This window comes from Mesoplodon bidens (genome assembly GCF_964165515.1).
Source record: "Mesoplodon bidens genome assembly, chromosome: 2".
NCBI classification, from domain to species: Eukaryota; Metazoa; Chordata; class Mammalia; order Artiodactyla; family Ziphiidae; genus Mesoplodon; species Mesoplodon bidens.
In genome coordinates this window covers 30,063,749-30,077,038 of record NC_138177.1, presented here as the reverse complement: position 1 = coordinate 30,077,038, position 13,290 = coordinate 30,063,749, and the positions used below count along the sequence as shown (strand labels likewise).

Here is a 13,290-nt window from a genome sequence, read left to right as displayed (position 1 = left end):
ATTGGCATTAAGAGCTGAAAAGTTTTCACCAAGATAGTGACACCATTTAATTTTAATTCCATATTTATCATGCCATGACTGTGTGGAAGTTAGATTGAAGGGTTACAGATGGGGAAGGCATTAAGTATATTGCTATAGTCCAGAAGATGAATGATGGTAACTTGAACTCAGTCAATGGTTGTAGGAATTAAGCATCACTGGTAGTAGGAATTAAGCATCACTGGTAGTAAGAATTAAGCATACATAGGTGATTAACTTCAGAAATACTTAGAAAGTAAATTAAGCTATTTGGAGATCATCAGTGACCTTGGCAAGGGCAGTTTCAGTGTACTGATGGGAAATGAAGACACATTTCATTCCTTATCCACAGCTGCAGAAATAATAGGAACTGTGAAAGTAGTGATTAGTAGCTCCCAAATCTGGCTGCTTATCAGAAGCACCAGAAGAGCTTTTGGAAAAACACTGATTACTCTGGTTTAACTCCAGACCCACTGAGTCAGTCTCCATGAGTAAAGCCCAAGAACCCATATTTTGACAAGTTCTTCAGGTAAGTCATACATACACATATCTATATACTTGCTTTGGGAAATGTTGAGATGGACCATTCTTTCACATATTAATTATCCCTTGTAATTCAAATCTACTTGGTTCCTGGGTTCAGAGAACAAGAGTTCAGATAGTAAAAGTTGGAAAGATAGTGAGGGAAGGAAAGAGCTAAGCTAACACAACTGAAGAGGGAAGATGTTAAAACAGAAGAATCATAAGTAGATTTATATCATTAAAAAAAATGGAAGGGAATTACATCTAATATCTTATAATAACCTATAATGGAATATAACCTGAAAAAAAAGAATCATTATGCTGTACACCTGAAACTAATGCAACACTGTAAATCAACTATACTTTAATTAAATTTTTTTTTAAATAAGTAAAAATAGTAGAGAAGTACAGGTGAGAGAAAGGATAACTCAAAAACTAAGGTACATGGGCTACAAGTATTAGTTTATCAAGCTAAGAGCATTATTTCAAACACAGTCAATATTATCTCATAAGTGTCAAATAGAAGTATTTCTAAAAGCCATGATCTTTATGCCTAGTACCAACCCATCTTAAGTCAGGTCAACAGTTTTCTTAGTGAAAATTCAATAAAAATTAAGTACATAAACAGAATTGTGCAAGATACTATGGGGAATACCAGTAAGGAGTTTGCAGTCTGCCTCAGGGACCACAAACTACAATAAGTCAGTCAGAAACCTTGAAGAGCTAAACAGAACGGAACTAAACTTAGGGAACCATCCCTAAGTCATCAAGAGGTCAGAAAAGGCTGCAATCTGTGACTTTTGGCCCCATCTCAACTTATCAAATTCTTATACTTTCCTGGTTCATCTCAAACCCTACCTCTTTGATGAAATCTTTCCTGGACTCTCCAAAGAGATGTGATATTTTCCTTTAACCATTCAGACCACTCTGTACCTCTAAAGACACCCAAATTCTATCTAAACTTCCATTTCCAATAATAATCATAAACACATAACTGTTGCTATGTGATAGCAAGAATCTTCAAAGTCAAGAACCTTCAGAGGCTCCACCTGCCTCCTTCTACACCATGCCAAGAAGCCAGTCAGTCTTTAATCCCCAGCCTCTATCCTTCTGGTGATGGAATACTTACTGCTTCACAGGCAATTCATTCCATTTCTTAACCATTCTGTTGAGCAGTCTCCCTTACGTTAAGTTTAAATCTGCCTGCCTGTAACTTTCACCCATTTGTTCTAATTCAGTCTTCCAGGGACATTCAGAGCCAATCTCCAATTAACAGCTCCTCAGATATTTGGAGATATCATCCTGACCTAGCCAACTACTTTCTAACAAATGCCTTGCATAAAAATTGTTAGCCTGGTTACCCTGATAACAACAGCATGGTGCATATCAATCCTGTACCCTTCTGGGTCACCAAGTTCTTTGAAGGAGCTGTTATATACACAGAGCCTCACACAGTTTCTGGCATGGAGTGGACTCTCAAAATATGACTGTAAATGACTCAGTGAGTGAACAAATCCACCTGCTATTAGAATTTTCAAACGTATCCTTTCACAACTGGTTTAATCATCTACCTACAACCAAACAAGTTTATTAAACTCTCTCTGCTCTCAAAAATCAAATAAATGTAATATAAAGAAAATATAAACTCAGAAATAATTTGTCAGATATGCAGGTTAAATGAAACATCTTAATAAATAAGAAACCTCAGTGAGAGAAAGACAATTTTTACTATTTCTACTATACGCACTCTTGAAATGTCTGAGTTTTGTTTTTTTTTTTCTTTTTTTTTCTTTTTTTTTGTGATATGCAGGCCTCTCACTGCTGTGGCCTCTCCCGTTGCGGAGCATAGGCTCCGGACGCGCAGGCTCAGCAGCCATGGCTCACGGGCCCAGCCGCTCCGCGGCATGTGGGATCCTCCCGGAGCGGGGCATGAACCCGTGTCCCCTGCACCGGCAGGCGGACTCTCAACCACTGCGCCACCAGGGAAGCCCATGTCTGAGTTTTTATCACATATACATATTCCTTTTTCAATTAAAAGACAATTTAACAAAATAAAAATATTTAAATTATCTTCATTTTAACTCACCTAGAGAAATAGTATAGTACAGTGTGAATTTTGCCTTCCATAATACATCCTACCATTGAAATATAGAATTAAATAAATGACTAGAGGTAACATTGATCTAGTCCAGAGGCATTCAACAATTTTGAGGACAACCATAGTAAGAAATACATTTTATATTGCTGCATGGTAAACATATACAAATATACAACTAATGCAAAAGGTTCACCATACAGTGCTTATCATCACTACCTGGAAGGTACTCTGATACTTTTTTAAGGCTGTTGCAACCCACTAAATTGATATCACATCCCACTAGTAGGTCACACCTACAGTTTGAAAACCTCGGATCCAGTCCAACATCCACCCCATCCTCAACCAATTTATTGATGAAGAACGTATGCTTCAGCTTGGATAAATGTATAGAATCACGTAGTTAGTTCATTCATTTAGCTCCTGCTATATGCCAGCATTGTGTTATGGAAAATGACCAATGAAACACAGCTCCTGGCTTCAATGGAAGCTGCAAACACTTGGACAGAGAGACAAGGCAACCAATTGTACAGTAAGATCCCTGTGCAGTGAAGTATGAACGAGGACCACTGAAGAGGGGCTCTAAATCAGACAGGGAGAGCTGCGGAAGACCAGTGGGGTGACAGTAAAGACCAGACTAATCCTAGCTCTCCTTGCTTTCTGCCATGTTGCCTCAGCTTATCTGCGGTATTTCTTTAACAAACATCCAGGGAATACCTACCGTGGGTGTAAATCAAATCCACCTCAAACTAGATAACTCACAAATACTCCTAACTCCCTCAGCAGTAAGATTCCACTGTGTTCTTTCTTCAAATCTTTTCTCCTCCTTTAAATATATGAAAAGAATGGACCTCAATTTTATTAACTAGGTAACAGAAACAGACACACATACACACAAAGCTCTAAGCCTCCTCTGGATAACCCAAAGCTATTCTTACACAAAGCTTCTGAGGCATACCTAGCAACACAAAGATAATGTAATACCAAATGGAATTAGTTAACTAGCTCAGAGCTAAAATTGGAGGTTAACAGTTGTGGAAATGTCAATCAAGTCAGGATATGAAACTTTCCATTGAAAATAGAGTCACTGGGTATTAGTTCAACACCTACTGCAAGAATTTTGATACTTCTCTAAGGTCTAATAGCACCAGACACTATTATTTTTCTGTCTTACCTCCTGATCCCTTGTCTGTAGATCATTTCTGTTCCTTGGCCTTAGCTCATATTCTTGCTAAGTCGTCCTGCTTCTCCAATCAGACTCTCAGTTGTTTTTCCCACTTCTACCACCATCTTTGCCTACAACTTCACCTAACATTTCCAAAAGATAAAGATATGCTAAGAATGGTTTATTCCATATCACAGAATCAAATACTTTGCTTAAAATTCATTCTCTAGGAGAACATATGAAAATAATTTCAGCAAAATTCATTTTAATTCTATTATCTCTATGTTATTAACTCTACTATGTTCATTATCTCTGGTGTTTGCCATTTAAACCCTAGCATGTCACTTAACTTTTTCTAGTTCAATCTTCCACATTTCTAAATTGAAGTTAATAAAACATGCCTTTACTATGCTCTCAGGGATATTGTTAGGATTAATAAAAGAATAAATGAAAAGTACTTTGGAACTCTTGGAAGGGAAGAGTATACAAACGGGATTTATGTTGTATATATCTGTTTAAAGAAAAAAAATACCCTGGGGTGATGCAAATTGTGGACAATGCTTTCTTTTAAAAAGGTCCAAATATACTTTAAGTTAGTCTGATCTAAAAGTTGGTATTTTGATGCAGCTGTGATTTTTCCCACATGCACAAAAAAGAGAATTTGCAAATACACATTACTATCTATTCTCTCCTAAATTTGCTTTTGTTTCAGAAAATGCCCAGTCTAGATAAAAAACTTAAATAGCTATCATTTATTGATTGCATTATCATAGACCAGGCACATTACACAGTACTATCTATCCTCTCTCCTAAATTTACTGTTATTTTTAAAATAGTTAGAAAACGTCCATTCCAGATAAAAGACTAAAGCTAATAACCATTAAATGGGTTCTGGTAGCAATTCCAACATGGGGAGGTGGTTTTTTCCACACCGACAATAAGCAGTACTCCGGACACCAGCTGGGTATCCTACAATTCAACTCAATTCTGACACTATCTACCTGGAGAAAGCATCAGATTTCACAGGTTGACAGCTCAGTTCCACAAGACCGCCCTCTCCTGCAACTTCAGACACCAATCATAAGCCCAGGTTGTTAGCTGTGTTTCTAACCCACCAGCTACAGGTTGGATGTTCCCATGACCTCCTCTATTCAGTCAACTTGCTAGAGCGGTTCAGAGAACTCAGAGAAGCATTTTACTTATTATACTACTGGTTTATTATAAAAAGATATATATATATCAGGAACAGCCATATGGAAGAGACATACAGGACAAGGTATGGGGAAAGGGTGAGGAGCTTCCAAACCTTCTACAGGTACACCACTCTCCCCAAATCTCCACGTGTTTGCCAACCCAGAAGCTCTCTGAACCCTGTCCTTTTGGGGTTTTTTTTTATGAAGACTTCATTACAGTTATGCTTGATTAAATCATTAGCCACTGGCAACTGATTCAACTTGAAGCCCCACTCCGTTCCCTAGAGGTTGGGGGTGGGGGATGGGACAAAGTTCCAACCCTCTAATCACGTGGTTAGTTCCACTGGCAACCGGCCCTCATCCTTGGGTGCTTTCCAGAAGTCACCTCATTAACCTAACAAAAGACACCCTTATCACCTTCAACACTTCGGAAATTCCAAGGGTTTTGGGAGCTGTGAGCCAGGAACTGTGAAGGAAGACCAAATATATTTGAGAATTATCATGTGAATGACATGTCATGTGAATGACAAAATATATATTTTTCTTATAAATCACAATATCGCAGCAATCATTTATTAAATGCTTATTATGGGGCCATACGCTTTACATCATCTTACTTGGAACTCACACGCACATAAAACAATGAAGTCTGTATTATTGTCCCTATAATGCAAATGAGGAAATTAAGTCTCAGTGAAGTTCAATGCCTTGCTGAGGAGCCATGTGTGTATCCAGTATAGAGTCAGCGGTGGGACCGACACACCTACCAGCAAAGCCGGCACTCTATCACCAGAATATGATGACTCCTTTTCAAATATTGGCTTTTTGAGGATCTAAGAAAACAAATATCTTAAGTAAGATTAGGTACCCATCAAATTACTTATTTAAATGAATCAGTCTTTTCAATTTCAAGCCAAGGAAATGATAGACAATGAGGTCCTTCAGAAGCCCTACTAACTTCTAATAGGTGTGTATGTGTTATTCCCGGGGATATCATGACCTTGAAGCTCCAGGAAATGAAAATAAGACACTGTCACAAAGAAGCACTGAGACACACACACTTTAAACTCCTGAAAATAGAGAATCTTCAGTAGGGATGTTAGAAGAAAAACAAAATCTAAAGCAATCTGTATCATTCATAAAATTCATGGACCAAATAAGTCATCCTTTTCCTCAACAATTATCTTGCCTTTCTTATTAACATTAAGAATTTAACGCAACATTAATGCTTGTTGAAACTGTTAAAATAATTTCTATGACATTGATGGGCCTCACCCAAAGAATACAAACACAAAAAAAGAATATGAAACAGGCAAACTGAAAGGTAAGGATTTGCTACCCAAATATATATCTTATTTATTATTTCTTTTAAAGCATGCTCACTTGTTTTGTTTTTTATAAATTTATTTATTTTTATTTTTGGCTGTGTTGGGTCTTCGTTGCTGCACGTGGGCTTTCTCTAGTTGCGGCAAGCAGGGGCTACTCTTCGTTGCAGTGCATGGGCTTCTCATTGTGGTGGCTTCTCTTGTTGCAGAGCATGGGCTCTAGGCACGTGGGCTTCAGTAGTTGTGGCACATGGGCTCAGCAGTTGTGGCTCACGGGCTCTAGAGCACAGGCTCAGTAGCTGTGGCACATGGGCTTAGTTGCTCCGTGGCATGTGGGATCTTCCCGGACCAGGGCTCAAACCCGTGTCCCCTACATTGGCAGGCGGATTCTTAACCACTGCGCCACCAGGGAAGCCCCATATATATATTTTAATTTACAAAAAATCTCACCCATTTCTTTAAATAGTAACCTTTCCATTTATATTACTTATTCATACACAACTTTTCAGAAGCTTTCCTCGGTTTAAGCAAGGTCAATCAGTGACCAACCCAGGCACAACTTTCTAGATATGCCCACCTGGTGTGAAAATATTAATATTGTGTGAAAACATCCACTATTTCATGTAGTCTTTTCCTGGGCCCATCTGTTTCCTAAAACTTACAATTTACTCTAGAATATATTATCTCAGACAAATTACCTGGTCTAAGCCTGAGAAAAATCCTGTTCCCTGTCTCTTTACCCTATTGTGTATGGGGGGAAAAAATCATTGCTGGTCTACCATCAAGAAAAGTAATGGAGGGGAGTATCAAGGAGGAGGAAAGAGTGGTCCAATGGAAGGGAATGGGAAAAGGAGGTGGAGAGGATGAGAGGGAGGCACTTTAAAACAATAAGAGGAGAAAAAGAAAATGATGAACTGCCATGGGGCTCCCAGTTCTGAACACCAAGTTCCAAACTCAACTGTGATTCTATTTCTGACCTTGGGCCAATCTCTTGTTTCTCTGCATCCTAATGTAGCTCCAAGAAGTGACGAAAATTAAACTAGGAGAAAGTTGTTTTGTTTTTTTTTGTTTGTTTTTTGTTTTGTTTTGTTTTGTTTTTTTTACAGAACCTAGTGAAAAGCCAGTCCTCACTACTGATTTTTAAAAAGCTAAGCCAGCTATGACCAAAAAAACCAAAATTGCCAACCTGGTATTAATAAACCTTCTAATTTTCTGGAACAGTGTTTAATTCAATAATAAAAATCATTTAGTATCAACCTTCCCTTTGCCTTTACCCTCCTTTCTTTCTAAATACATTCTATTCTCAGGTTTGCCTTTAGAACATTTTCCCTGACATTTTGTCTTCCACTTGCTCTACTACTTTAACTAAATGCCTTATTCTTAAAGAATAGAATTCCATCTTCTTAAGTATTAGTGCCTTAAAGATCCTTAGTGAGTCTGATCTATCCCACCTATCTCAATGCATCCAGTTATATTTTTAATCTCTCCAACCTCTTTTCTTTCCTGCTACTCTTCTCTCAGGCCCTCTCCAACATAGTGTTCTTTGTGATTAAGTGACAGTCTAAATTCAATGCCTTGTTGTCAAGTCAGACACTGAGACACAGATCACCAACTCCCTGCTTTGACATCGATACTTCAGTACATGCAGCCTTGAGCTAAAATGATACCGACTGCCAAATGACACCGAAATCTCAAATACTGTATGCTTTCCACTATATCACAAATTCATTTTCAGAATTGTAGTTTTTCAGAGTTGTTTTCTTTTTCACAAAAATAAAGTAACATAGTATAAATTATTTTGTCCCATTTAGTTTGCATTATACCCAACTGCCTTCATTTTACAAACTCTTTGAAAGTTGTGGTCTCATAGCTTATGCTGTCAGTTCTCTTTTTATATATATATATATATATATATATATATCAGCTCCTATACATTTATACTTCCTTCTACATTCTTACCCAGTATACTTAGAACTCAGTAATATATGCTCATTGACTTTCCTTGCCCACATTTCTCAAGAGTATCAATAGGAGTCATATCCAAGGCTAAATCCCAGCTTGGCACTTGCTAGCCATGTGACCTTGTGCAAATTATTTGTCTCTCTAACCCTGAGTTTCCTCCCTTATTAACATGGGGATGTGAAAACAAGCTACAGAAGGCACGGAATGTGTATAACAGAATCCATGCCTGCAACCAAGTAAGGCGAAGCAAATATTGGCCTCCTTCTTCCGTCCACTTTATAAAAATGTGTTTACTACAACATAATCCTTTAGAATTTTTAAATGAATGCTGACTGTGAGAAAAAGCAAAGCAGACTTAGAGATAGGCAAAACTTTGGCCATACAGAAAATGAATTGTTCTATACAGTACATTAACTCAAGAGTTCTCTTGACTTGACTCTGGTGGAAGAGGAAAAAAAACATCTATTTCTTTTAGCTTCTTGCAGTCCTCAAAATTAATCATAATAAGTAAAACAGCATAATTTAACTGTACTTATTAGCCCTAGCACCAAGTACTTACTACCTAAGACAAACACTAATATACTAAATGTATGTCCCATTGGTAGAGAACCCAATAGCCTACCTTCTAGAACAGCTAACTACTAAATTTCCATTCCTCCAAAGTTTTGGATGACGCCTGCCCAACTTCATTCTTAAAGGAGTAATGGAGTGCATTTTTTTGATATCTATTAATCATAAGTAAATTTCAAAACAGAGATATCCTATGAAGTCCAGTTCACCTAGGTATATTGCTTCTAACGAATTATTGATAATTAAGTTGATTGTTATAATTAAATCCTACCAACTGAATTTATGATAACCTAAAAGTATATTACATAGTGTGAATTCAGCAAAAATACCTTTGTAATTTCAGGTTTTAGCAATTCATTGTTGGATGAAACAAAGTTTATGTTTCTGACACTTCAGTTAAATAGACCCTTGAGAACCATTAAGTACGATTTTCAACAGTGATCACATTTTAATTGTTAGCACCCATTTATCTAATAACTTTAATACTTGGAAGCCATTTGTTGAAAAATAGTCACTAATTCAGATGCTTTGATATTTTAAAAAATCTTTTCCCTCAATACAAACCTATTGCTGAATTAAGAAGTTTACTAATATGCATGCTCTGTGCCTAATCTTATTTGCAATTAGAGAACTCTTACCTCCCCAATTTTTAATACTCTCTTGAAATCAAAGGATTTAAGAATAAATTAGTATCTATCAGGGGCTTCCCTGGTAGCGTAGTGGTTAAGAATCCGCCTGCTAATGCAGGGAACACAGGTTCGAGCCCTGGTGTGGGAAGATCCCACATGCCACCGAGCAACTAGGCCCGTGAGCCACAGCTACTGAGCCTGCGCATCTGGAGCCTGTGCTCCGCAACAAGAGAGGCCGCGATAGTGAGAGGCCCGAGCACCGCGATGAAGAGTGGCCCCGGCTCGCCGCAACTAGAGAAAGCGCTCGCACAGAAACGAAGACCCAACACAGCCTAAATAAACAAACGAACAAATAAATAAATAAAAGCCTACAGAAGTGGTTATTCTTTAAAAAAAAAAAAATGAGTATCTATCGAAGACATATAAATGACTTTGGATTTTTGAAAAATTATCTGGTCACGTCCATTCAACAACAGCATCAAATGGCTCACTTTTAAGGTTCTCCTGTGAAACAACTCTAATTTGATAATCAACATACCCATCTCTAGAAACCTCACAACTAAATAAACCTTATATGACATTTCCACATTGAAATGTACTCCCCTCAACATAGTCACTTTATCCTTTATTTGATCCCCATTAGTCAAAAAACCTATTCTACCTGTGCAAAATTGAAAGTCTATTTACCATTTAGGCTAGAAGAAAATAATGTGAATCCTCTGCCTATATAGTAAGCATTGAAGAACTAATGTTTCTAACAAGTATGTCATTAAAAAACATTTACACCTTAGCAACTAGTAGTAGTTTTCACTTAACACCTCTATAAACAAGTTATATTCCCTATCAACACATACTTAAATAAATAACTCAATTATATCCTAGAGCTCCCTTCAAGAATGTCTAAATATAGGTAAAGAAAAAAACTTATCTTTTAACTAATGTTGTTTCTGCCTAAGGGGTTGCCTCAAATCCTCTGTGAAATGAGGCAAGATAGACATACATAAATAAATATGACTGAAATTATTAACATAGCAGGTTCTTATTATTTTAGGTGGTGATTTTAAGTGTGATCAAAGAAAGAAGTTAAAAGTATTTATCAGAGGAACTGGTAAATCTCAATACGGAGGGGGTTTAATACAGCACAGAGGTTTTAGAGCACAAGTATAGAGCCTAGATACCTCAAGTTGAATCCTAGCTCCACTGTTTTTATGTTAAATTTGCCTTCAGCAAGTTACTCAAAGTCTCTAAATCTCAATTTCCTCCTCTATAAAACAGAACTCTTAAGAGTACCCTCCTCAGGCTTCCCTGGTGGCGCAGTGGTTGAGAGTCCGCCTGCCGATGAAGGGGACACGGTTCGTGCCCCGGTCCAGGAAGATCCCACATGCCGCGGAGCGGCTGGGCCTGTGAGCCATGGCCCCTGAGCCTGCACGTCCGGAGCCTGTGCTCCGCAACGGGAGATGCCACAACAGTGAGAGGCCCACGTACCGCAAAAAAAAAAAAAAAAAAAGAGTACCCTCCTCTTCAGGGGTTTATGAGGATTCAATGAAATTACCCATGTAAAAGCACCTAGAATAGTACCTGATGCATAACAAGTACTCCATAAATGTTGACCATTATCATCATCAACATCTCACTGCACTGTTAAAAAAAATAAAATAAAGGGGGGGTGTAAAAGTAGTTGAATAAATTCTTCTGTGCACAAACCAGACCAATGGGCAGACCCCAAGCCATCTAGTGAACCCCTATATTCAGACAATGAGTCTCAGCTTCTATTCATTAGACCTTAAGCTGCCTCTCACTGAGAGCATTATATCTCATCTGAACACCCAAAAGAACAATCTGGTTACTCACACTATATTACATTAATATGTAAATTCATCACTTCAGCAAGAAAAATCACAAACAAGTAGTTCATTCATGATTCATTATATTCATAATAATCTCAAACTTGTCACCCCAAAATTGGATTTTAGAGCTACAGTTAAATGAAGTAACACATTCACATCCAAATTCACTCAGTGGTGTCAAAAAAATCAATATAAACAAACAAACTGAGAGGAGAAGAGATGTTTAGGCCACTAAACATGGAATGTTAAATATTAAGGAGAAATGATCATTATTTTGAAGACCAGCTTAAATGATGAGCAAATGCTTAATTTACACAAGTAATGACCCCTTGTTTTACGACTGCGTTCAATAACTGCACAGAGGTCAGAGTCTTAAAATGAAAACAGCTACATGTAAAAGAGGAAAGTTTCATTCTTAAAGAAAAGAACCTTATCTTTATTGGAAAATTTCTGGATAATAAAGATAAAAGGTTATAGTAGAATACGAGTAGTTTTTTCCACCTAGGATGAATCTCCTAACAAAATAGAGAATTCCTTTTTCCCTAAGGTTGGTTTATAATCAGAAATTAGATTCCTCAATAATTCAATGACCAAAACCTTTATTAAAGTCAAATGACCTTTTTAATTAATTTTCTCGTAATATATAAGCTCTGCTGGCAGGTGTCATCTCTACAGATAATAAAGCATTGCTATATTTACTAAATGAGTTTTTCCCTTTATGTCCATCCTTTTCTTTGACTTGACATTCTTACAGTAATTAATTATTGGTAAAGCTTTAAAAAGTATAATAAATTACTAATGTATTCTGGTAAATGACGTCCCTGTTTTTCATTCTATCATAAAAAATGTTCAAGCTACAGTATCTTACTCTTCCAAATTTTTTAAAGTTCTCATTTGAAAAGAGGATAGCTAATGAGGAAAAATGTTTACAATTTTATTACAGCATTAATGAATATATTCAGGATTTGAAAATCTGAAGAACAGAATTAAGATACATACATAAAATTGACATTAGGTTCAAAAGCATTTATAAAACAGACTCATCCAACTAAATATATGAAAGATGCATAAAATATGGTCACTGCATTTGAATTACTTACAGTTTTAATCTTTAAGTATTTGTTTAAAAAACAAAAGTAGCTAAATGACAAGTAAGGCATACCGTTAAATGCTCTGGAGTTTGAAAACCCAAAAGTACGTTGTCATCAAACCTCACCTTCCCTATAGATACCACTTTAAATTTAGTGAATTTCATTGGCAATAAAGAGAGTAAAACCCTTAAGTATGTGACTGTTCTGTGTACATGTTTTAAATCACATATTCATCCATCACTTCACCATAAGCCTATGATGACGTAGGCAAAATGCTTTACCATCACTTTTCTCATCACTCAAATTAATGATAAAACCAAGCAAAGTGATTAAGTGACTTAGTCAAAGATACCAACCAACTGTCAGCAATTTTACTTTTTTTTAAGTTGGGTTTCTTAGCTTTCTAGTTCAACAGAAAAACAAAAAACAAAAACCCTAAGAGTATCACCTGAGAGAGAGCATCATCTGAGAGAAAAGAATATACACTTTATGGATACTAGCATTCCCAAAGGAGATATGGGAATATCTAAATTTTACACATCACCAAACACTAACAAAAAAAGAAGAAAAAAAAAAACCAAAAAAGGAACTTTCTGAATCCCAAATAAAAAGAGTAAAGTACAATCTCTGTATTGTACCCTCTCTGGCCCACTCTCTCGGCTGTTGTACATTTCTACCTGGTTTACTGCTAGGAAACAGATTTCGGCTTTCATAATGCTTTCTAATGGGCTTTTCTTAGCAAATGTCTACACTGCTCAGGCAAGGCCGTTAAGGTAACTTAATCTCTCATGAATTGCTCAATGGAAAAAATGCTGATTCCCAATTTAAAAATTAATTCTTTAGCTTTTTCTGAATTAAGAGTAACTACGAAAC

General features: G+C 36.8%; 1 protein-coding gene across 10 annotated transcripts in view; it reads right to left on the bottom strand.

Moving 5' to 3' along the window:
* The window catches only part of DNM3 (dynamin 3), a 596,153-nt gene that overhangs the window by 581,679 nt on the left and 1,184 nt on the right, over nt 1-13,290 (bottom strand). The gene's annotated exons all lie outside the window — the stretch shown is intronic.